Consider the following 23,046-nt stretch of genomic DNA (forward strand, 5'->3'; position numbering starts at 1 on the left):
CCCGTCCTCCACCCCTCATCCCTGATCCATTCACCCTCCATCTGTTCATCCATTCATCTTGAGTCCTCATCCCCGGCGCTATGGGAAGGAAAGCCTTCTCCTCCGCTACCGATCGATGGGATTTGAGAAATCCATCTCCGCTGCAGCGTCCGTCGTCCTTGAGGTAGAAAGTATCGATGTTTTCCTGGATCGACAAGCAGCGAGCGCAGGCTGCACAGCACCAGCGCCGCCGTTGGCAGACAACACTGAATGTTCAGGTTCTTGATGCGTCTACGCGCACTAAGGACGATGCATCAAAACACACACACACACACACACACAACAGCTGAAATTATTCAAATATAATAAGGCCGACACACACATCTGCACACGTGTATGGGCGCGCACACACACACACACACACACACACACACACACACACACACACACACACACACACACACACACACCTTTGTGAGAAAATTATTGGATAATTTCAGTGAATTTCAAGGGCAGCAATTTCGTGTTTCAAGGGAACCTCTTATTCTCCTTTTACACAGAAGTTTCTTTTGTTGTGTTTTGATGAAAACAAACACTCGGATCATGCAATCCAGCCATTCTAACAAAGCTCTAAACCTTATTCACCTCATTCCAAAACGTGCGGCTTTTGTTGTGGGAGGAGCCGAGGCCCATGTGCTGTGAGCCAATGGGGTTTGAGCTTGGCTTCCAGGTTTTATTACATTTACTCCGTAACTTTCACGGATTTCACCGCATCATTCCACCAAAATCTGTTTCTGAACAAATTTGAGGTGAGAAATAATCCATCCGGTGTCTGAATCTTCACTCATATTAGATCTACGGGGCCTCGTTTAAAAATTTGTTCCGACTTGCGTTGCCTTTCTTCAAGCTTGTGGGAGACACGGACGCTGCACCGCGACGCACCGGGGCTCTCGGACGTGGAGATTTTTTAAAATTTAAAATAAATAAATAAATAAATACACCTAAAATAAAAACAGTTTTTATTTGTTTTGTTTGGAGAAACACAGAAGAAATATTTTTTTAAATACTTTTCCATCGTCTGCAGACAGTTGGTATTAATTCCTCTTTCCTTTAAAATATTAGTTTGTTGAGTTACTCGGATGGAGGCGGTTCTGATTAGAGTGAAGCCCTCTGTGACATAGATCAGGGCTGCACCGCTGGACACATGTATGTGCACAAGCACTGAAGATTGAGTTAATCTATAGGAGGGAAAGGAAGTCAAGGCTGTTTGCATTTCCAACATCCGTAAACATACACATGTGCATAAACTAACACCCCCCCCCCCGATATATACATTTGCATTACACTGGAAAGTGTCAATCAACTTCCACTCTCTTCTTTGAAACAGCTTATTGGGATTCATGCTCCAAAATAGTTTTTCATATTTTCATTATTTCTACTCTTCAACAGTTTCCAAATTACTCAGACAGAGAGAGAGAGAGAGAGAGAGAGAGAGAGAGAGAGAGAGAGAGAGAGAGGGGGGGAGGGAGGTACAAAAGCTGCTTTTCTACAGAGATCCTGCGACAGTGCCGTAAAGAAGACCCGTCGACATCGCGTCTTTGCTTTTTGATACAGAACCAAACGTGTGATGTTAGACAGCACGCCGGCTTCCCGGATCAGGGGCGTGGTGACGGGGCGTGGTGACGGGGCATGGTCATGGGGCGTGGTCACGGGGCGTGGTCATGGGGCGTGGTGACGGGGCGTGGTCATGGGGCGTGGTCACGGGGCGTGGTCACGGGGCGTGGCGTGGGACACGACGGCGCCGGCCTCTAGTGCCACGTACAACACACGCGTCGGGCTGCGAACATCAATGATCCGGAGCGATCACCAGCTGCTCACCTGGTTTCCACTGGCGATGGAAGCCCTGCTTTGATTGCCACTATTAATTATTCACGTTTAATTCTGTTATTACAAGTAAGAACCTGGAGCCGCAACTTCTTCACCGGACCATACGCGCCACCACCTCCTTCTGGTATCAAGTTCCACCTCCACCAGTATCAGGTCCTATCTCCTCCAGTTTCAGGTCCCACCTCCACCAGTATAATTTTCCACCTCCACCAGTATCACTTTCCACCTCCACCAGTATCATTTTCCACCTCCACCAGTATCAAGTTCCACCTCCACCAGTATCACTTTCCACCTCCACCAGTATCAGTTTCCATCTCCACCAGTATCATTTTCCACCTCCACCAGAATCAGTTTCCACCTCCACCAGTATCAGTTTCCACTTCCACCAGTATCAGTTTCCATCTCCACCAGTATCAGTTTCCACCTCCACCAGTATCAGTTTCTACCTCCACCAGTATCATTTTCCACCTCCACCAGTATCATTTTCCAACTCCACCAGTATCAGTTCCATCTCCACCAGTATCATTTTCCACCTCCACCAGTATCGGTTTCCACCTCCACCAGTATCACGTGACTTTGATTGCATCCTGTGTCTCCGGCTTGAAAATAAGGAGGCGCCTGGGGAGTGACACGCTCCTTCTTTTCCGACCGCGTTGGGTTTGCCGCCATGGAGCGCTCGCCCCTGCAGAGCGCCGTCGCTATTCCCTTTTCATTTCCCTTTTCTTATTCATTTTCTTTCCTCTGTGGCTGTGCAGCGTGTCGACGCTCTCACATCTCATCTACAGCGTTCTTCAATTCGGCAAAGGGCCGCGCAATTCCCAGGTCGTGAAAGATTAATAATGTGGGTTCTTTTGTCTCCATAAACAATTCAGTGATCCCTGGCAAAAAAGTGAATTTGCGATCACAGAGAGCGAGATTGGGACGGAGGTGAGGAGACGTTCACGCACGGCAACACAACAGAAACCACGGCGGCGGGAGGATCTGAGCACTGCAAATATTGCCGTAGAATTCGGGGGTCGGTCGACGGAGCCGCAGCAGGCTGCCGTGTAGGAATGGAGCGGAGAGAACTGCTCCTTCAGGTTGCTCGGGGCTGCCTTCAGCTGGGTTTGGACACTTCGAGGAGCCCGGATGAGGGGACCGCAGACCCGGGTTGGGCCCCCGGATCTATACCCTGAGCTGGAACGAGGCTGACGCGCATGGAAAGATTCCTCTAATGCATCCGTAGACCTTGAATCCGGGTTCTTCGACCCCTTTGCCAGGTGTGAAAATGTTTCATATCCCACTTCAGATACGTATAAAATAGGAAAACCGGCTCCTGTGTTGCAAGATCAAAATTGCAAAAATGCACAAATTCATCGGTTCCTTCAAAACAGCAGCTCTGTGTTCATCCAGAGAGGTTTCATCCTCAAAGTGAGGACTATTAGAAGTGATCAAAGGTTCGACTGTTGTTTTAGATTCGGCTTTGGACGAGCGACTCAGTGGAAACTTCCCCGACTCTCAGTTTGTTCGGTTCAGTCGTTGAAACGAGTCGACTCCCTGAGCTCACTAGAATCGGGAAATTAATGTCAACATTTTTATTTTGGTGGCATGGAAAGAAAACCAGTCACATTCAATATGGATGTAAAATGCCTTTGAGCTCATTTTGCCTGTTTGTCCAGTGATTATTTTCAGTTTGTCAGTCCACGAGTTCCGACTCAATTCAACGATTTGTTCGCGAGGAGCGCATCGTTTGCGAGTCGTTCATCATGATGTGTTGCGTGGCAGGCGGGACAGTAGTTTAGCGTCCTGGGAATTTTTCATTATAAAAACTGTGCCAACTGGGCAGAATAAATCTTTGGGAAACACATAAATCCTCAATCATAGTTATTGTTTTTTGTTGTTTTTATTTTAAAGGATCAGTCTGAATATGGGAAATATATCAGTCACACATTATTTAAAGCACATTTATTTTAAAGTACACTGACAACACATCGTGATGAATTGCTGCTACGGTAGTTTGTTCCTTCCCCCACCGCAGCGAGGCTTTTGGAGAGATCCCGAACCACAATCGCTGAATAATTCAATTTGGCGAGGCGGTCGTTTATCTGATACGACGTAAAACCACAAGGAATCACAACAGCAGCTTCAACCCAAACTGAACCAAACTAACATCCTCGTGGCCCCGTGGACAATAAGCTTTTTGCCGATTTATCACCGTTGTCTGTCAGGTTTATTGACTCTGGTGGAACGGAGTGAACTGCAGAACGTCAGATAACTCCAGATAGAGACAATTAGAGCAGCGTCTGGACGCTTATTGCTGCAGGAAGGACTGGTGATTGATGAGCGGCAGAGATTTAAGGACAAACTGAATGTTGAGACAGATTTTAAAAGTTACCAGTACTCACCACAGTACCAGCACTATAGAACATAGTGCTGGTTAAAATAAATACAAATAATAATAATAATAATAATAATAATAATAATAATAATAATAATAATAATATATTGCAGCAATAAACAGGGTCGAGTTTAATCATGTTGGGTGCCATTCCGGGTTCTCTGAGACGCTGCACAATTTCCAGAGTTTACTTGAACGCAGCATGGGCGTCCCCCCCATGGGTCTGTTGTCTCCTGGTTGCTCGCCTCGCTTCTTCATTACTTTTCTTCTTTTTTTGTGCTGTGACTGACCTTGACGACTGGACATTTGGACAAGGGCTTTTTTTTAGATGAATGAATTAAATTTGCCTGGACTGTAATGCAGACAACACTTATATAACTTTAACATTCATTTGCAATTATAACTAGTATGGAATACTCAAGATCACAGAGACCTTCTGGCTTTTATATCACAGGTTGTTAAGCGTAGTTAAAACACAATGTTTATACTTGACGTTTAATACCAAGAACAGTCTTTTAATTTTTATTTGAAACTATGTGTTGTAATTGTTATAACTTACCATGCTGCATTGAAGTACATCCAGAGTCTTGGTGACGGCAGAGGTTGTGTGTCGTATATGTCAGTTATGATGAATTTTGATGATGAATTTGCGTTGAATTAGCAGTCTAATTTACCTATTTCTTTAGTAAAGTTGAGTTCAATTTTTTACTTGGATTTCATTACATTTTCAGTAAGTTCCGTTTCCATGAAATACGACAAACGTTGCGATATTTCTGTGGGTAATTGCCGTTGCACAGCTTATTTTTTTTGCCCGACAATTTTTACATTTACATTTACATTTAGTCATTTAGCAGACGCTTTTATCCAAAGCGACTTACAAGGGAGAATAACATTCAAGCTATAGCTTTTTAACTCTTCATTGAGTCGCACATTTGTTTTTTGGAGGTTGACATTTCAAGGATTATTTCCTATATTTTTTTTCATTATTCCGGCAACGTGTTGTGGACCACGGATTTAAGATATCAATCCAACAGATGTACTGACACCTACCAGTTATGAAGCTTTAAAAATACACATGTGAATCCATAGTTGGGTAACGTCTAAACACTACAGAGTGATTGAGTCCACGCCGCACGCTGGACACCGTCCAACTGGACATTCTCAACAATCTGTACATTTACAGTAAATAATATGATGACGTCATGAAGCGTCTTACTGTAAATATCATTTCCTTTTCAGAACCAGACGTGTGCCATGTCAGTTAACCAAGACCAACTGAATACATTTGTACGGTTTTTCACTAACGTCTGATTTGGATAAAACTTCAGCCTTGAGGTCTTTGTGACAGCGATGTTCAAACAAGTCATAAAAGTGTCCGTGTGTTATGCAGAAGTTGGTTTTCCGGATACATTTAAAATTCGAAATTCTAGATATTTGGGGTTATTTTTCCTCTTACAGTAACAATAAGGGACCGTTGTACAAATTACAATAGGATTGTAAGAACGAATGAAGAATGTTTTATGAATCACTTTCTGAATACAGTTTTGATAGTTATTTTAAAATTGTATCATCAATAGCTAATTTGAAAGTTATGCAAGTCATTTTCCGCTTAAAATAAAACCCACCACAATCACAAGTCAATTAAAATTCAAGTCCATTTCTGCATTCGACTGAAAAACAACAAAATGCCCTGTGAAACGTGTGTAATGAACGTCAGATGGTGAAACTAAAAAGTTCGTATCCATTCTTATTTTGCATAATATGTCAGTAAATTGACACACATAGAATTACATTGTGAGCCATCTCATCGACCGAGTTGAGTGAGGTTGAGCGCCTGCCAAAAACCCTGCCGCGATAAAATAGTCGAATGCCATTTTCTTACCGTCACCACAGGCGGCGCCACACTCCTGCAGTTTCAATCTTATCTCTACCTGGCGATTAATTCCCCAGAAATTCAAATTCTCATTTCATCCCATTTACCGAAAACACACCAGAGGTACGACTCCCAGACAAACAAACCACAATGAAAACAAAGCAGAAAAAAAAGAAAAATGTGAATAAAATGGGATGTGTTGTGAGGAGGCGCTGCGACACAAAAGGCTGTAATGAGAAATGTGCTTTGAGCTTTTCAATCCATCTCATCAGGAGCTTCCTCCGCCGGGAACTCACTCACACACAAATACTAAATAAAAAATAAATAAAAACAAAACAAATCCGTCCTTTTCATTTATACATCTCGGACGTTCATTTGAATCCATGCTGTCCCTGGGGGAGCCGCCAGGAGGGATGCGGCTGTTTCAACATTTTCACGATGATTTCCCGTGTCCGGTTCGAGTGCGGGGCCACAAAAGCAATCTGCCGCTGTGCACGAGAGGGAATAAGACGCTGGGATTCCACTCGTGTCTCCCCTCCAGTGGAGAGGAACTCAGGTGCGTGGCTTTGAGATTGACTCAAAGCCGGAAACCGAAGCTTCCCCACGCGGAGCGTTAATGGAGACTCTCGCTCTAACGTGCACAGCCACACACACGCACAGGCGGAGTCAACCCATCTCACATGAAAATGGCCCCTCGGTCCCGACGACTGGAAGCAGAATACCGGAGATGCGGGTCGAAATTGTGTCGATCGTTGCCCGGTATTGGTGTCAAATTGGGTTTTATCCTCATTGCATTTCTCACGCTATCACCGCCTTATTTTATGATTTGAGGAAGTATTTTCCATTGTGCCTGTTCTCAAGTTTTAGCATTTCAGTGTTTTTAGTATTTTGTGTCAGTTCAGGGAATTAATTCCTCCATCTCTCCATTCTTCTCCAGAACCTTGAATGTTCCTTTTAGCTCCACTTCAGTTACTTATACATTATTATTAGTAGTAATAATGAAGTAGCACCATTACTTTTATTATTGTTATTGTTAGTAGTCGTAGAAGTAGTAGTAGAAGTCATTAGTGTTATCAATCTTCTTGCCTTTTTCGGGCTAAAAGTATCTGGAACATGGCAACCGCAGTACGCACAGACATGGTTGAGGCCTCGTTGGAATTGGGATGTTTCAGACGTCTTGTTGTAAGAGTTTGATCAATATCGATGCACATTTGGAGCGGAAATTTGTGAAAAGCGGTTGAGAGTTTACCCGAAGTTGAAGAACGTTGGCGCAACTTCATTAGTTATGAGGAGCGAGGCGCTTTGGGACATGGTCATCTGAAGTCATACACCGATCAACCACAACATGAAAACCACCCGCCAAATATTGTGTAGCTCCCCGTTGTGCCGCATTAACAGCTGTAACCTGTCGAGGCACGGATTCCACGAGACCTCTGAAGGTTTCCTGCGGTATCGTATGTGTTTCATCAGACCGGGACACCTTCTCCCATCGCTCCAAGGTCCGGTTCTGACGCTCACATGCCCATTGCAGCCGCTTTCGGCGGTGGACAGCGGTCAGCATGGGCAATCTGACGGGTCTTTGGCTACGCAGCTCAACACGCAGCAAGCTGCCATGCACTGTGTGTTATGACACCTTTCTATCATAGACAGAATTAACTTTTTCACCAGTTTGTGCAACCGTAGCTCTTCTGTGGGATCGAACCAGACGGGCAAGACTTCACTCCCCACGCGCATCAATGAGCCTTGGGGGCGCCCACGACCCCTTCGCTGTCCTCCCTTGGACCAACTTTGGTAGGTACTAATCATTGCATAGCAGGAACACCCCACAAGACCTGTCGTTTTGGAGATGCTCTGACCCAGTTGTCTATTCATCAGAATTTGGCCCACGTCAAAGTGGCTCGATCCTCAAATTTTCAAAAACATCCACTCCAAGAACTGCCTGTTCTCTTGCTGCCTGATATATCCCACCACTTGACAGGTGCCATCGGAACCAGATGATCAATGTTATCCACTTCACCCGGAGGTGTCTCTGGGTGGTCGTTGGTATCATAGCGACTTGCCTGTCGACTGCATAGTGCTGCATAGTGCTCCTCATAGCATTCCATACATTTACGACAGGAGCTGATGTTGTCCATTGTGATTGGTCTGGACATAAGTGCACGTGATTGGTCGAACAAATGAGCCAATGCAGCACGGGCAACCGCATACACAAAAACCTCTAATAATAATAATAACAATAAATATAGCTGCAGGCAGCAATACACAGGGTCCAGTTCAGTGGTGTTAGATACATATTACAGTTCTTCGGATTCTGTTCATTGTAGCACGAGTTACAATTTTTCGATTTTTATGACGACTCAGAGACGAAGCGTGGATTTATATAACATTGGTTCATGATGTCACAAAGTGACTGTGTATCTCAATGTAGCTCCAATGTCCTTCAATTTTTGGTCAGTTGGTAAAGTGTGGAGGACAACACGTGTGAAACGTTCCCGTTGTTGTTTGGGAAAAGAACTGGGGAAAGATTTTTCTCCATCTAACGGTGCAGGGTTGTTCCCTTCTGCTGGTGCTGCAGGCAACATGTCATCAAAGTGCTGCTCGAATACTTCCTGCACAATATCAACTGATGGAAACATGACGTGTCCATAAACATTCCATCTTGTTGTTGATCACTTCATTGTTTCATCAATATTTCAGCTTCTCAACTTAAATCTGCAATTTCAAAATCATCAATGCAATGCAGATTCATTATTATTGTTTGTTGTTTTTAAATCTTCTTGAATTTTGGAAAGAGGATTATAAAGAGGATTAATCCACTTTAACATGAATTTGTCATTAGAATTATTATGTTCGAAGTTGTCATTACTCAACACTTTCTGTATTTTCATTTAGATAAGTTTAGCTGTCGGAAAATGTTTATACATGAAGTTACCTTAAAAAAAGTTTTTTTTTTACTTTACCCCAAACCTTGTCCTTGTTATAACTGACCTCGTTGTGTGTAAGCACATGTGCAGTCTCAGTGACAGTAGGTGACGTTGGGTCTCGTGTGCATCAGTTATGACGTATTTATCTAGGTTTACGTTTTTCTGGAGATTTACAATAGTAGTCGAACTTATATTTTTTTTAGTGGTGACTTCCTTCTTTGGATTGATTTTCAAAAAGATACGTTTCCATGAAATACAAAAAACTTTGTGGTATATCTGTGAGTAATTACCATAGCGCAGCTTCTATATTTCAGAGGCTTCTCTGGATCTTGAACGCATCACTCAGTCACAAATTCAAGTGGATTCGACTTAACATGGTCAGAGGTTTTTGTGGATTACTGTTTATAATTTTGAATGAATCTGGCAAAGTAATGGGGACCACAGAGATAAAATATCAATCGAACAGCTCTACAGACATCTACCAGGTAAGAATAAAATATAGAACATAAATATACTCATAAACGTATAGTTTGTAATGTCAAACCACTACAGAGTGACCAAGTCCACACTGCGCAAATGTACATTCTCATCAGAACCTGTACATTTATAGTAAATATTATGATGATGTCATGAAGCGTCTTAGTGTAAATCTCATCTCGTTCATTTTGTTTATTAATAGTGATGTGTCAGTCAAGCAGGACCAGCCGAATATTTGGGGACAAAGTTGTTGGTATTTTACAAATTTCTGCTCCCTAAGTTGATTGATTTGGATGACTGAAACTGAGACCACAAGATGCTTGTGACATACTAGTTTCAATGACACCTTTAGAAAATTCCTAGCTTATGTCATCATTGTGTTCCAGATACCTTCAGCCGGGTTGGACACATTTTGGCATTAAATGCATTGGACTGTGTCTGTGATATCGGTCAAATCTGGACAGTTTGTCACTAATTCCTGCTCCGTTTGAGGATCGACGTAGATGAAACTTCAACCACAAGATGTTCTTAACATAGCAGTTCAAACAAGATGTCAACCCTGTTCGTAGCTTCTGCCCTTCCTCAGTTTCAAATCGTTTTTTGTTTCCAAACAATATCAAAAGGGGGGTGCAGCCCCGCAGCCCTGATCCAGCCTCCCTAAGCATGATGGGTAAACAATTTTATTGATGTGTCGCCTCATTGTATTCCAGTCAATCATATGTATTTAGTCCAACAATTATGCCATATTTACAGTTATGTTCCATCTTTAATTAGGTAATTATCGTATTTATATTTTTATTATATTTTTAATTAATTAACCTTTTTATCTTGGCCTCCATAAGGCACTTCGGGGCAAACTTGTTATTAGTAACACATGTGTTATTGTATTGTCAAATTTTTATTTTAAATGCAATGCATATAAATCTGATTAGATAGATATATGACGCATGACGTGCACTGTGACCAAAAGATGAAATAAACAAGCAAAGGTCATAAAACGTCATAAAATGTGCTCTTGGTTACTGCGTGAGACACGATTTAGTATCTCACCGTATCTGAGAACACCTTCCCACGCGTCCCAATCAGCCACAATGATCCAAAATATCATTACAAACGCGCGCGGATTGAGAGGTATTGTTTGGGAGACAAACTCCCCTACAAACAAAGGCAAAAAAGTTATTTATCCCAAACGAGCCGTCCACACAGATGGATCGCCGGCCCCCCGGCAGCATCTGCACCATGATGAAGATGATGAAGACGAGCCTCAGAACAGAGCATCCCATCAGGCTAAATGAGGCTCCCTGACAACCCGCTCCTCATCCCCCTCCTCACCCACCGCGGAGCAATTGAGCTGAAATAAGGCGTCCTCTGGAGGAGAACACACCGGGAGTAAATACGCATATATTTCCACTTAAGGAGAGAAATGTGTTGATATGAAACATGGACATAAAAGTCTCGCCGCGGTTGAATGCTACAGTAATGGCTGCAGCGCTGCTCAGCATATTAAAAACTACGCCGCCTGAAATGACAACACAAGACAATAAATCACTCGTTCCTTTCTTTTATTTCCCAGCCAATAGCTTAAAAAGCTCCTGGAATCCTTATTGTCCAGTTCTTAACTCTACCAGGTTTTTGGGGATATCGTCATGCAATAATAAGAATATAGTATACAGAGGTCTACGTGCATCTTTGTTGGTTTGAATACACTAGCTGTCGATGTATGTATTTTTGGGGTGGTCGTGGTTTGGGCTGTTTCTACGGCTACGTTTACCACAGCGGGAACCATTTCGAGAGCCAGGGACATTAAAGCCTTTCTCAACAGGAGGAACTTGGTTCCAAAATCGGTTCCACTTGGATAGTTCCTGGTCCCAAAAAAATGTCCCAGCAAACTAGGAGGTTCCTTTCAGGGCATGCAACCATGGAACTGCTGCAGCCAATCGAAACCATTGCAGCCAACTCCAACCCTTGCAGTCAATAGGAACCATGGCAGCTAATAGGAACCATGGCAGCCAATTGGAACCATGGCAGTCAATAGGAACCATGGCAGCCAATAGGAACCATGGCAGCCAATAGGAACCTTGGCAGTCAATAGGAACCATGGCAGCCAATAGGAACCTTGGCAGTCAATAGGAACCATGGCAGCCAATTGGAACCATGGCAGTCAATAGGAACCTTGGCAGCCAATAGGAACCATGGCAGCCAATTGGAACCATTGGTACTCGTGGGAACCTTTAGGGCGGAGTTTGTTGAATTGGACACTGATTGATTAAAACCAAGCTACGTCCAACCGCAATTATGAAATACTGGTAAACAATTTATTTTACACTCGCTTACTCACTCTTGTACTTGCTTTCCCCACAAGCTTGAATAAAAATACTGCCAAAACCATACATCACACCAGCTGCATGGTTCAGGTCAGCTCCTGATCTCCAGGGTTCCTCCGTGCACTGGGACAGCAACTCTTTGGGGGACAGCTAGTCTCCTGCTTCACGAGGTTCTGGCCTTGAAATGGTTCCTGATTTAAGTTCCTGTACCTTGGAGGAAAAGCAGGTTGAGACTCACTTCCTCAGGTCTCCCACCTCACGTTCAGATCAGCAGACGGTAAAGTAGTGGTGACCCAATACGCAAACGATTCGTCGGTCGCGAACAAACGTTTTAAATGATTCCGGAGTCGGGGGTCAGTCCGGAAAAAGAGTCGTTGGTTTTGTTCAACTCTGTAACTGCATTCACTGGCGCGAGTCATTCTGACAGAGCTAAATCATTCTTGTGAGAACTGCAATCACAACGAAGAGCCAAGCCGAGCAGCTTTCCTCCAGACTCTCGTTATACCAACTGAAGCAAGGGAAGCAAGAGTCGGAGTCCCTCCCAGAGAAACAGAGAAACAGTCTTTAATCATCACACGACACTCCACAACACATGCTTGCACACACACACACACACACATGCACATGCTTGATGGTGGCCGGTGAAATGGCTCCTCTGCTTTTGACCCATCCTGGCTTGTCCTTCCTCCGGGGGCACAGCCAGGAGCAGGGGGCAGCATACGTGGACGCGCCCGGGGACCAGGTGATAAGTGTCCATCGCTGGTCAGACGATGATGGGTGCATGTTTTTGGTGGGGGTCCTTACTGACGTGAGGTGGAGGAAACCCCATGTGAACACGGGGAGAACATGCAAACTCCACACAGAAAGGCTCCTGTTTTTTGGAAGATAACCCGCCGGAGCGCGGTGCCAACAGCGCCCCAGGCGGGAATCGAACCCAGGACCTTCTTGCTGTGAGGCAGCAGTGCAATGCTGCCTCACAGCAAGAGGCAGCATTGCTGCAGCATTGCTCTGGTCAGAGAGCCCGATCTTCAAAAAGAGCCAAACTTTTCATGGTTAGAAAGTATAAGAGACATGAGGTGAGAAGCTCATCTGGGGTGAGTCTGCATGCTCTCCCTGAACTTACTCAACTTGAACACATCGCAAAACATATTTCCAAAGCATTATTTATGTCCGACCGAACTCTGGTCTGAGGAGCACGGGACCAGCAGGGTAAGGTAAACGTGAAGTAAATATCATGGCAAAAATGAATCTGAATGTATTCTGGATCCCGCAGCCATGGGAGTGCACTGACATTACACTGGGACACGACACAAACACTGTGTCCATCGCCACCACCGCCACAATGTTTACTGACATTTACTGTTTAAAGAATCATGTGGATCAAGGGCGCTCGCCCCGCAGGTGAACTCCAGGGTAAAAGGTCAGCCATATTGAAAATGGCTTCGGGTGCGTGTGTGTGTGTGTGTGTGTGTGTGTGTGTGTGTGTGTGTGTGTGTGTGTGTGTGTGTGTGTGTGTGTGTGTGTGTGTGTGCATATCGAGACGCTTTGGATTCTTATTTGTCTTGGAAAATTACTCAATAACCCCTTGGTGCAGGTTGCGCGTGGTGTGTACTTAAAAAAATCCTAAGGCAAATATTCAAAAAGAGCCAAACACACACACAAACACACGCGCACACACACACACACACACACACACACACACACACACACACACACACACACACACACACACATACAGTATATATAAACACAGACACACACACACACACACATACATATCTACACAACTGACTGTTCACTTGCTTTCTCATATAATAATAATATATGATGCAATTTGTTGTGATGCGTGAATGCTGTTAATATATAACATTATATATATATAACAATAATATATAATAGTATATATATAACTATAATAATATATAACAGTATATAAAATATTAATATATATAATAATAATATATAACAGTATATAAATAATATTAATATATAAAAGTATATATATAATAATAATATATAACAGTGTATATATATTTATATATATATATATATATATATATACGGGGCCAAAAGGTCCTGTCTGTTGAACAGGATATTTCTCTGTAAGGCCAGCGCTGGGTGAGAGTGCAGGACAGCAGAACAATCTAATAACGTGACTGCTACCTACGCTTGCAGAGGATTGATAATCCGGCTAATGCTTAACATTTCCTATGCCTGCATATAGATAACTCCTGCTAACGCAACCAATTTCTTCCAGGTCATTTCATAGTTGTTATGTTAATGGCTTAGGTTCCATTGGCCGAAGGGTTCGAACCCCGGCGGATCCTGCGCTTCGGGGGCCTCGGGCCGTTCCCGCAAGTGAGATGAAATAACCAGGCGCTGACGCTCAGGATGACTGTGGTTCAAATTCCCTGCAAAAGCAGGTGATGACCCGGTGGAAACGGTCAAAGAGAAAAAGATGGAGCAGAAGTGGATGAAGGAGAGGAGGGGGAACGAGGAAGGCAATGATTTGAATCAATCAATGCCACCGCGATCGATACGGGCGACGGCCAAACGAGAGGTGATTGAATTTCCCGAGACAATAACCCAAACAGTTTGGTCAAGCTGAATTGCGCAGAGGATTGGTGAAGATTAATGGTCTGTTTGCCGGGTTTGGGTCCAAATTGAGTCTAGTGCTGCGTCCAAAATGGCTATTTAATACGTCGAATTAGAGTTTAGTATGTGCCAAACCATAGTACGCTCAAATAGAATGTGAAAAGTACCAGGATGACACACTACATCAGGTGCAACATCGGTGAAACCCCTATTCTCCCATAACAAATATGTATAGAATATGTACAGTATATATATACTGTATATATATATATATATATATACACACACACAAATATATATAGAATTATACTTTTGCATAATTGTCCATACAGCAGAGGACTTACTCATGAATACACATGATTGACAATGAAGCATCACACTCGTGAATAGGTTATGAAGGTCACATGATGTCATTTCAAGGAAGGTTTCTCTGCGCATTGTTTGACTCTTCCTAAAAATAATAAAAATAGAGACAATATCAAAAACAAAAAGCTATGAGCTATCACCAGGAAAACTGTTATAATATAATAAAATACTAATATAACAGTCTAAAATGTGTTTGTTCCCCGGCACATGGGTCAAAACTCAATTTGACACGAGTACGGTCCTTTATAACAGAGCCTCGGGGCTGCACCTATAGCCCTGCAGAGCTAGAGGTGTTAAATAACACACACACACACACACACGCGCACGCGCACACGCGCACGCGCACGCGCACGCGCACGCACACACGCACACGCACACGCACACGCACACACACACACACACGACCAGGTTATTTTTCAGGACTGGTCCAGATGGCTCGCTTGGCTTCCATCTTGTTAAGGCCAATTTATCAGGAGCTGAACTTGTTTTCCCTCCTTGGAGTGTACTCTGGGCCAAAACACAAACTATCAAAGTAGAAGAAACAAAGAGGAAAAAATGTCAATAGAGAGAGAGAGGGGGGGGGGGTGAGCAGATAACAGCAGATAGCAGATAATAGATGTTGAAAGCATTCCGCTGAACGCTGCATAACTGGCCTCCATACGACGCTCTATAGGATCGCTTCCCTACAAGCGTCCATGTTGACATGTGGAACAGAACGAGGGCTACGCACCATGGCATGCGATGGGATATTAAGTGAGTCTAATTTAACTTTCTCCTCTAACCACGCACGACTGAAGGCGGCAGAAAAAAGGAAAAATAAAACCATCAAAAGGAATGCATTTCTATAGCATGGGCTCATTTGAGGAGGACTTAAAAGCTTCTCGGATCACCTTGTCGCAGACGCAGTACCTGCTAGGAGTCAGCAAGGCAGGAAGACATCCACCTCTCGCCGAGGAAATGTGGTCTTGTCAGGAGGAAAAATGGACGAGGCACGACGGCCGCCTAATGAAAAGAGAAATATGTTCTTATGAAATGCACTTCACAGGGAGAATCGCAGAGCCAGACAAAAGATGTCTTGCTCATTTATTTCACTCAATGTTAAAAGCATTGACAACCCCGCCCCCCCCCGCTCTCTCTCTCTTTCTCTCTCTCTCGCTCGCTCGCTCCGTCGGTCTGTCACTCTGGACAGCCAACGCTTATCTTTAGGCGTGTTTTGCACAATGGCCATACAACATAATCACAACCTTCTTTTGCTGCTCGAAAAAGTGAAACGAGCCGCTTGCTCCCACGTCACTTTGGGGGGATAAGAGACTTCTCAGCGACCTCTATCGAAAAAACATTTCCTGGCCACTTCGCCAGAGGCTCAACGTGCAGTGGCATTGATCAGGAAGGATCTGGAGATTATTGCAGATAAGTACCACTGGATCCATACTCCAGGAGGAGGACGCTGGATCCATACTCCAGGAGGAGGACGCTGGATCCATACTCCAGGAGGAGGACGCTGGATCCATACTCCAGGAGGAGGACGCTGGATCTATAGTCTGGGAGGAGGACACTGGACCCATAGTTCAGAAGGAGGACATTGTATCCATACTCGAGGAAGAGGACACTGGAGGAGTCGAGGAGGACGATGCTGGATCCATATTAAAAGAGGAGGACACTGGATCCACACTCCAAGTGGAGGACCCTGGATCCACAGTCCAGGAGGAGGACCCTGGATCTATAGTCAAGGAGGAGGACCCTGGATCTATAATCCAGGAGGAGGACCCTTGATCCATAGTTCAGGAGGAGGACCCTGGATCTATAGTCCAGAGGAGGACCCTGGATCCATAGATCAGGAGGAGGATGCTGGACCCATAGTTCAGAAGGAGGACACTGGACCCGTAGTTCAGGAGGAGGACACTGTTTCCATACTCAAGGAAGAGGACACTGGATCCATACTCCAAGAGGAGGACCCTGGATCCATAGTTGAGGAGGACGACGCTGGATCCATACTAAGAGGAGGACACTGGATCCACACTCCAGAAGGAGGACCCTGGATCCATACTCCAGGAAAAGGACCCTGGATCCATAGTCGAGGAGGATGACGCTGGATCCATAGTAAAAGAGGAGGACCCTGGATCCATACTCCAGGAAGAAGACACTGGATCCATACTCCAGGAGGAGGAGACTGGATCCATAGTCCAGGAGGAGGACGCAGGATCCTTAGTCAAGTAGGAGGACACTGAATCTATGCTTCGGGAGGAGGATGCTAGATCCATAGTTCAGGAGGAGGAGACTGGATCCTTCCTGCTGGAGGAGTGTTCATGAGTGAAAGTAGCATTGGATTAAGAGAACTACTCCGGATAAATGTGTTAATAATTTTTTGACAACCCAGCCACTAAAGATGGCTGACAATGGCTCTGTGGTTTCCCGCAACTGGGCATTGGTGTTTGTCAGGCCATGTACACATTATTATTGAATATAACGTATTTAATATACTAGTCACTAATTATCTAGATCATATTTCAACATAGCACTTGCTACTGATAGATACAGAGATAATATTAGTTCATATTTTATTTTTATCTCTTTTTTGACTTCTGCAGTTGTATCACCAGAGCTTCACCCGTGAATTAATAAAGAGTTATTCTCAGTCTTATATTTGATCTAAATGCAGAGGGATGAGTATGAGACATTGTTTGGTTTAACTGGACTTCTCTGTGCAGCCCTCAAAGCGGGATTTGACATCAGACCATGCGTATTATTCTACGTAATTGTTGAAATTAGTAAAAATGAGGCCCTCTATTAAACGGCTGTACCCTTTCATTTCATTCATATCCTGTTTTGTGAAACTGCGCCCGACTGTCAGAAAATAAACTCTCACACAACGTTTGCTTAAAAGGCTGGAGCGAAACAACGCTTTGTTGTAAGTTGTAATGACCTGCCCGGCGATGACAAGTTAAACTGCGACATCTCACAGTTTGCTTTTACTGTTTCAACTCTACGTTCGTCTTTCACATTAAAAACCAAAGACACAGCGCCGCACAGTGGCGCCTGCTAGCGCCCAGACCTAATTAACCAGCTTGTGCTATGCGCAGGTTTTAACGAGGGGTAGCCAATGTACGAACAAGCTTCTTTCGGGCGGCTGTGGAAAAAGAAAATAAAAAATTCCAAGTCTGCCCCATGTGATGAGAACTGCGTTGGCTTTAAAACAAGTAAAGATTCAGTACAACAACATGTCGAGTTAACAGGTCACTGAGTGGAACCAAACAAGATTTTGTTACTTTGCTTTTATCAATATGCATTAATCTGCCAAAAGGGCGTTTTGGTTTTGCCAAGCTACAAAACAAAAGGACTTATTGCATTAAGGAACAGCGCGGGAAGTCAGTGAAACCCGAGCGGGACGGTACCTTTCTGGATCCCTGCACTTTGTTGTGGGGGGTGTAAATTAAGAGCAGCAAATCGAGTTAGGATGCACTCAACGCTCATTAGGGTCAGGGCGTGAAATGAAAATGAGGTGTGATAATATCTGCCGGGCTTCCGAAGGTGAGGCGAGCTCCCGGTGAAGGAAATGCAATAATGAAGCGTAAGCTCCGTGTGAGATTGGCCGTGAGGTTGGGCTAATGTGATTTTAACCAGGCTGGATGAGCAGGGGGCCGGCGGCTCAGAGGGTGGAAGTGAAGAGATGGATATGGAAAATAAAAAAAAAAACAACCCTTGGGTCATGTGCGTCCAGATGAAGCAGAAGCTCTGGGTCTCATCTAGTGGCGAGGTGCTGATTTTAGGAAATGGGGCTGTCGAGGATGTTTACGGTAGGATGCATTATCTATTTTAGTTAGGTTTTATGATCTGGCAACATTTCAAGGAAACATCATATTTGTCTATGGTTAGTGTCGGATATCCCATAAGTCCCTTGGGGGAAAACCTACAATCTCAAATTGCAAGTTGATATATCGCAATTATACTGTGTTTGCAAACATTGTAGACACTGTTGATTTAGTCGAAACATAGTAATAACATATACATATCTGCTCATTGTGATCCATGCCTGAATAAGTGCATTCATGTTTATTCATTCTGAGAATATAAATAAAAATAAATACATTTGTGTTCATATTTTTTACCAAGGTAGGTATCAGCCTCCCTAAACGGGTACTCCCCCCCTAAACATGTACCTAGGTAGGTACCAACCTCCTTGAACAGTTACCTCGGTAGGTACCAACACCCCATAACAGGTACCTAGGTAGGTAGCAATGCCCCTTAACGGGTACCCAGGTAGGTACCAACATCTCTAGACAGGAACCTAGGTAGGTACCAACGCCCCTAAACAGGTACCTAGGTAGGTACCAATGCCTCTTAACGGGTACTTAGGGAGGTACCAACATCCATAGACAGGTACATAGGTAGGTACCAACGTCCTTAAACAGGTACCTACTTGGGTGCCAACGCCCTTAAACGCAGCAGCACATAAAAAAACAATTTTTCCAAAGCTCACTTTTAAAGGTGGGTTTTCGGGAGACAGTTTTCCCTCGGAAATTAATTAAATGAAAGCGACTGTGGCAACGACAAGGCATCCGCTCCGTAGCGTGGCCTCGTTTACACTCTCACCCCGTCGCCACGGTGATCGAAAGGCGGATGAAAGAGCAGGTGGGAGGAACTGCGAGCCACGGTTTTACTTCATCACCCGTTTTCCAAAGCAAACCCTCGGAAAAAGACTGCTGGAGAGGGGGACTTGAGATAATTGAAGTTATTAGCATCTGTGAAAACAAAGAGTCCATTTCTGTGGAGACACAGATTCATTTCTCCCATTTACATGACAACAGCAGCGATAACTTTCAATTGTGCAGTAATGCATGAAACAGGCACCATGTATCCTTCTTAATCAACACTTCCATGTTTGAGGTTCATTTCGACGTAAGAATATCCATAACAATCTCCTGCAACCCAGCAACTCTGTTCGGTTCATCTCTGCCCCTTAAGGGCCAAAAAAATAAGCTTTTCTTTAAAACATATCACAAGCTCTGAAGCCACTATTAATATTCCGGAATAATAAAAAAATGTAGGCGGTTCTGGCAAGCGATAGCATAATAAACTGCATGGAATAAAAAGGGGGTTATACGGTTTCATAGCCCTAATTGAAAACACTGCTGCGGTCCGTACGCTTCATCACACGCGTAGCTTTCCTTTAATTACCTGAATTATTATGATTTCTGTAATGGTACATGGTGTATCGTTTCTGATAGAAACCCAGAATTGTTGTTTTTTTTTCCCCCGTTTTGGCTCAACTTTAAATGTATATACATACATTTCTGACAGCTTCGGTGGGAATTAAGGTTTTATTATTATACAGTATCTACAGTGCAACGTATGGGTTTGGCTTGCGGGCTGTAACTCTCATCACTTACTGGGTTTAAGCAAATAACGGCACAGACGGGCAGCGCTCTGAACGTGTGGAGCGATGAGCTCAAACCCATGGCGGCGGACCCCGCCACCAACCACGTACAACAGCAGAGAGGAGCACGTGCATCACACCAACACCGTGAATGACTGTTTCCTATGAAGTGCCAGCCGAATAAAATATCAAATATGGGATTCTTTTCAACAAAGTAATCTCACAGATTAGCACTTAAAACACAGATAGATACGGGACGTCTCAACACTCAATTTAAAGAAGCACATTTTGAGTTCAATGTTTCCTCCTCTTATTTAAAAGTACCTGGAGTGAGAATGTTTAAAAACATGACATCCCTGCTCCCCTGATATGGTTGATAGCATCATGGTGACACACACACACACACACACACACACAGACACACAGACACACACACACACACACACACACACACACACACACGCACACACACACACCCCTTTGATCTACTGTGAGACATTTGTTTTAGGAAGCGGTACGCATGAGAGGAGATTCTCAGAATAAAGGAGGAGGATTAAAGGGAATTGTCGTGCATCTTTAAGACGTCAGGGCTTGAAACGCTGAACGTCAAAAGCGATGCTAAAAGATCCATGCACAAAGGAACAAAGTTGAAAGTGAAAAGCTGCCTTGTGAGGAAGAGACGTTTTTTTCTATTCGTTATTGTGGATTATTATGGTGAGTGTTTGCCTCCTTTTTCTTGTTTAGTGATTATTTTTGGAATATTTTCTTGATATTGTAATTTGTTTTCTATATTTAGGATTTTTCATTTGGTTCATTGTATATTGCCAATTTTTCTAATTGTATTTTTATGACTTTATTATTATTGCCTATTATTTTGGATTTGTGCTGCTGTGACACAACAATATCCCTCCAGGGAAGAAAGTATCCATCTATTTATCATGGTCTGTCTATCTATCTACCCATCCGTCCATCCATCCATCCATCCATCCATCCATCCATCCATAGGCTAACCCTGGAGTACCATGGGTGTGATACAGTGGATTCCTTGGCTTTTCGGAGGCAGATTGGACATCAAGTGAAGAGCAGAACTCGTCCATAATGAAGACAGAGAGTCAGTCTCCTCAGCAGGGCTCAGGGGTTCAGCTTGTGCTTTTTCTGTCAGAACGCCCCCTGTCTGCGGCTCCTGGCGGTGCAGACAGACGGGCGTGCGGGGTTGGAGGGCCGGAAGTTCCGGTTCACCCGCCTGGAGGTGTGGAGGGGAGCTAGTGAAGACACCATCTTGGTCACCGGCTCTTCCCTTAGGCCACATGGGCGGCCGCCTAGGACGCTATCCCGAGGGGGCGCGAGGAGGGAGCGATCCGGCGCAAATACTCTCCCTCTCCGACGGCGCCCAGGGCGCCCAGGGCCAGCCAAAACACTGTTTTTATTTATTATTACACTTCATTAATCCCTCTAGGGGAACTGAGTTCCCTGCATTTGACCGGTCCTGTACACGGGATCAGTGGTCAGCCGCAGTGCAGCGTCCGGGGACCAACTCCACCTCTATTGTCGGTGCCTTGCACAGGGCACCGACAGGAGTATTAACCCCTCACATGGATGTCTTTGATGGTGGGAGGAAGGTGGAGCACCCGGAGGAAACCACACAAACACGGGGAGCACCGGCAAACTCCCGCGACCCGGGACGGCTGGGATTTGAACCCAGGACCTCGCTGCTGATGCAGTTAAAAAATTTTTTTTTACTCCGTTTCGTTATGGAACGAAACAAGCAGCGTCGACAGCTCGCGTAGAGCGGCTGAATGACCTGAGAACTTTTATTATTTTCAATTTTACCTTGATTTCTTTACTATTTGGCCTTTTTGATTTTGCCACCTAACTGCTGGAATGACACGCCAAGCCACCTTACTCCATCACTCCAGTCACTCTCACCTCGGATAGCTTTAATTTGTCGATATTCTTAGCATCAGTTGTGATCGTTGGAATTGTTTTGAACTGTGCTGGTGTTGTGGGAAAATTGATTCTTTCACGCCCGACTGAGTTGTGTTGTTTGTGATTTTAGATTTATTTATTATTTCATCATGTCTCTCAATGAGACGGCCTGATTCAATTACTGATTTAATTAAATGTGATATCAGAGCTTAACAAATCAAGTGTGTGTAAGCCATATCTTTTCAAAAGGTCTTTGGAATATTAATTTGTTTTCATTTGTCTTTAGTTATATTTTAGTATTTTAAAATTTTATTTCATATATATTATATTTATAATTTATATATTTATATTATTTTTATTGTACACTAATCCAGATATTTATATATCATCAATGTATTTTACAAATGTTCTGTATGTATGCAATGTACAAATAAAGTGTATTATACTATGTCTGCATAGCTTAAACCAATCAATACGGTATTATTATAATATAATTGTTCTGAAAATAGGTAAATAGCCCATATACTGGACAATTTATGTAGCCCAGTATATGCTTTGCAGGTTTATATGTGTGCATTTGTGTGTATAAGTACAACTACACACAAGTCCTAGTGATTGAAGGGAGCGTTAGTTAGCACTGGCATCATCCACTCTGCAGCGTGACACATGGCGCAGCATGGGAACTGATAAGAGACGGGCATCTAAACAGCCATCCATAATGGATGGACCCCCGACCTCCTGGGCTAAACACTGCGGGAGGCGGGCACAACGAGACCTTGGGCCACCTGAGGCCCAGGCCCGAGGCCCCTGAGAAGCTCCGGTCCACCTGGCTCCCGCCGGACCGGGGAGATCTTAGCCGAGTGCGATGATGCAAAGCTACAGACGATATGTGATATCTAAGAATCCAAAAATATGAGCCAACATCAGGAAAAAAGGTCAGAGTG

Source organism: Zeus faber (assembly GCF_960531495.2).
Source record: "Zeus faber genome assembly, chromosome: 18".
Lineage (NCBI taxonomy): Eukaryota > Metazoa > Chordata > Actinopteri > Zeiformes > Zeidae > Zeus > Zeus faber.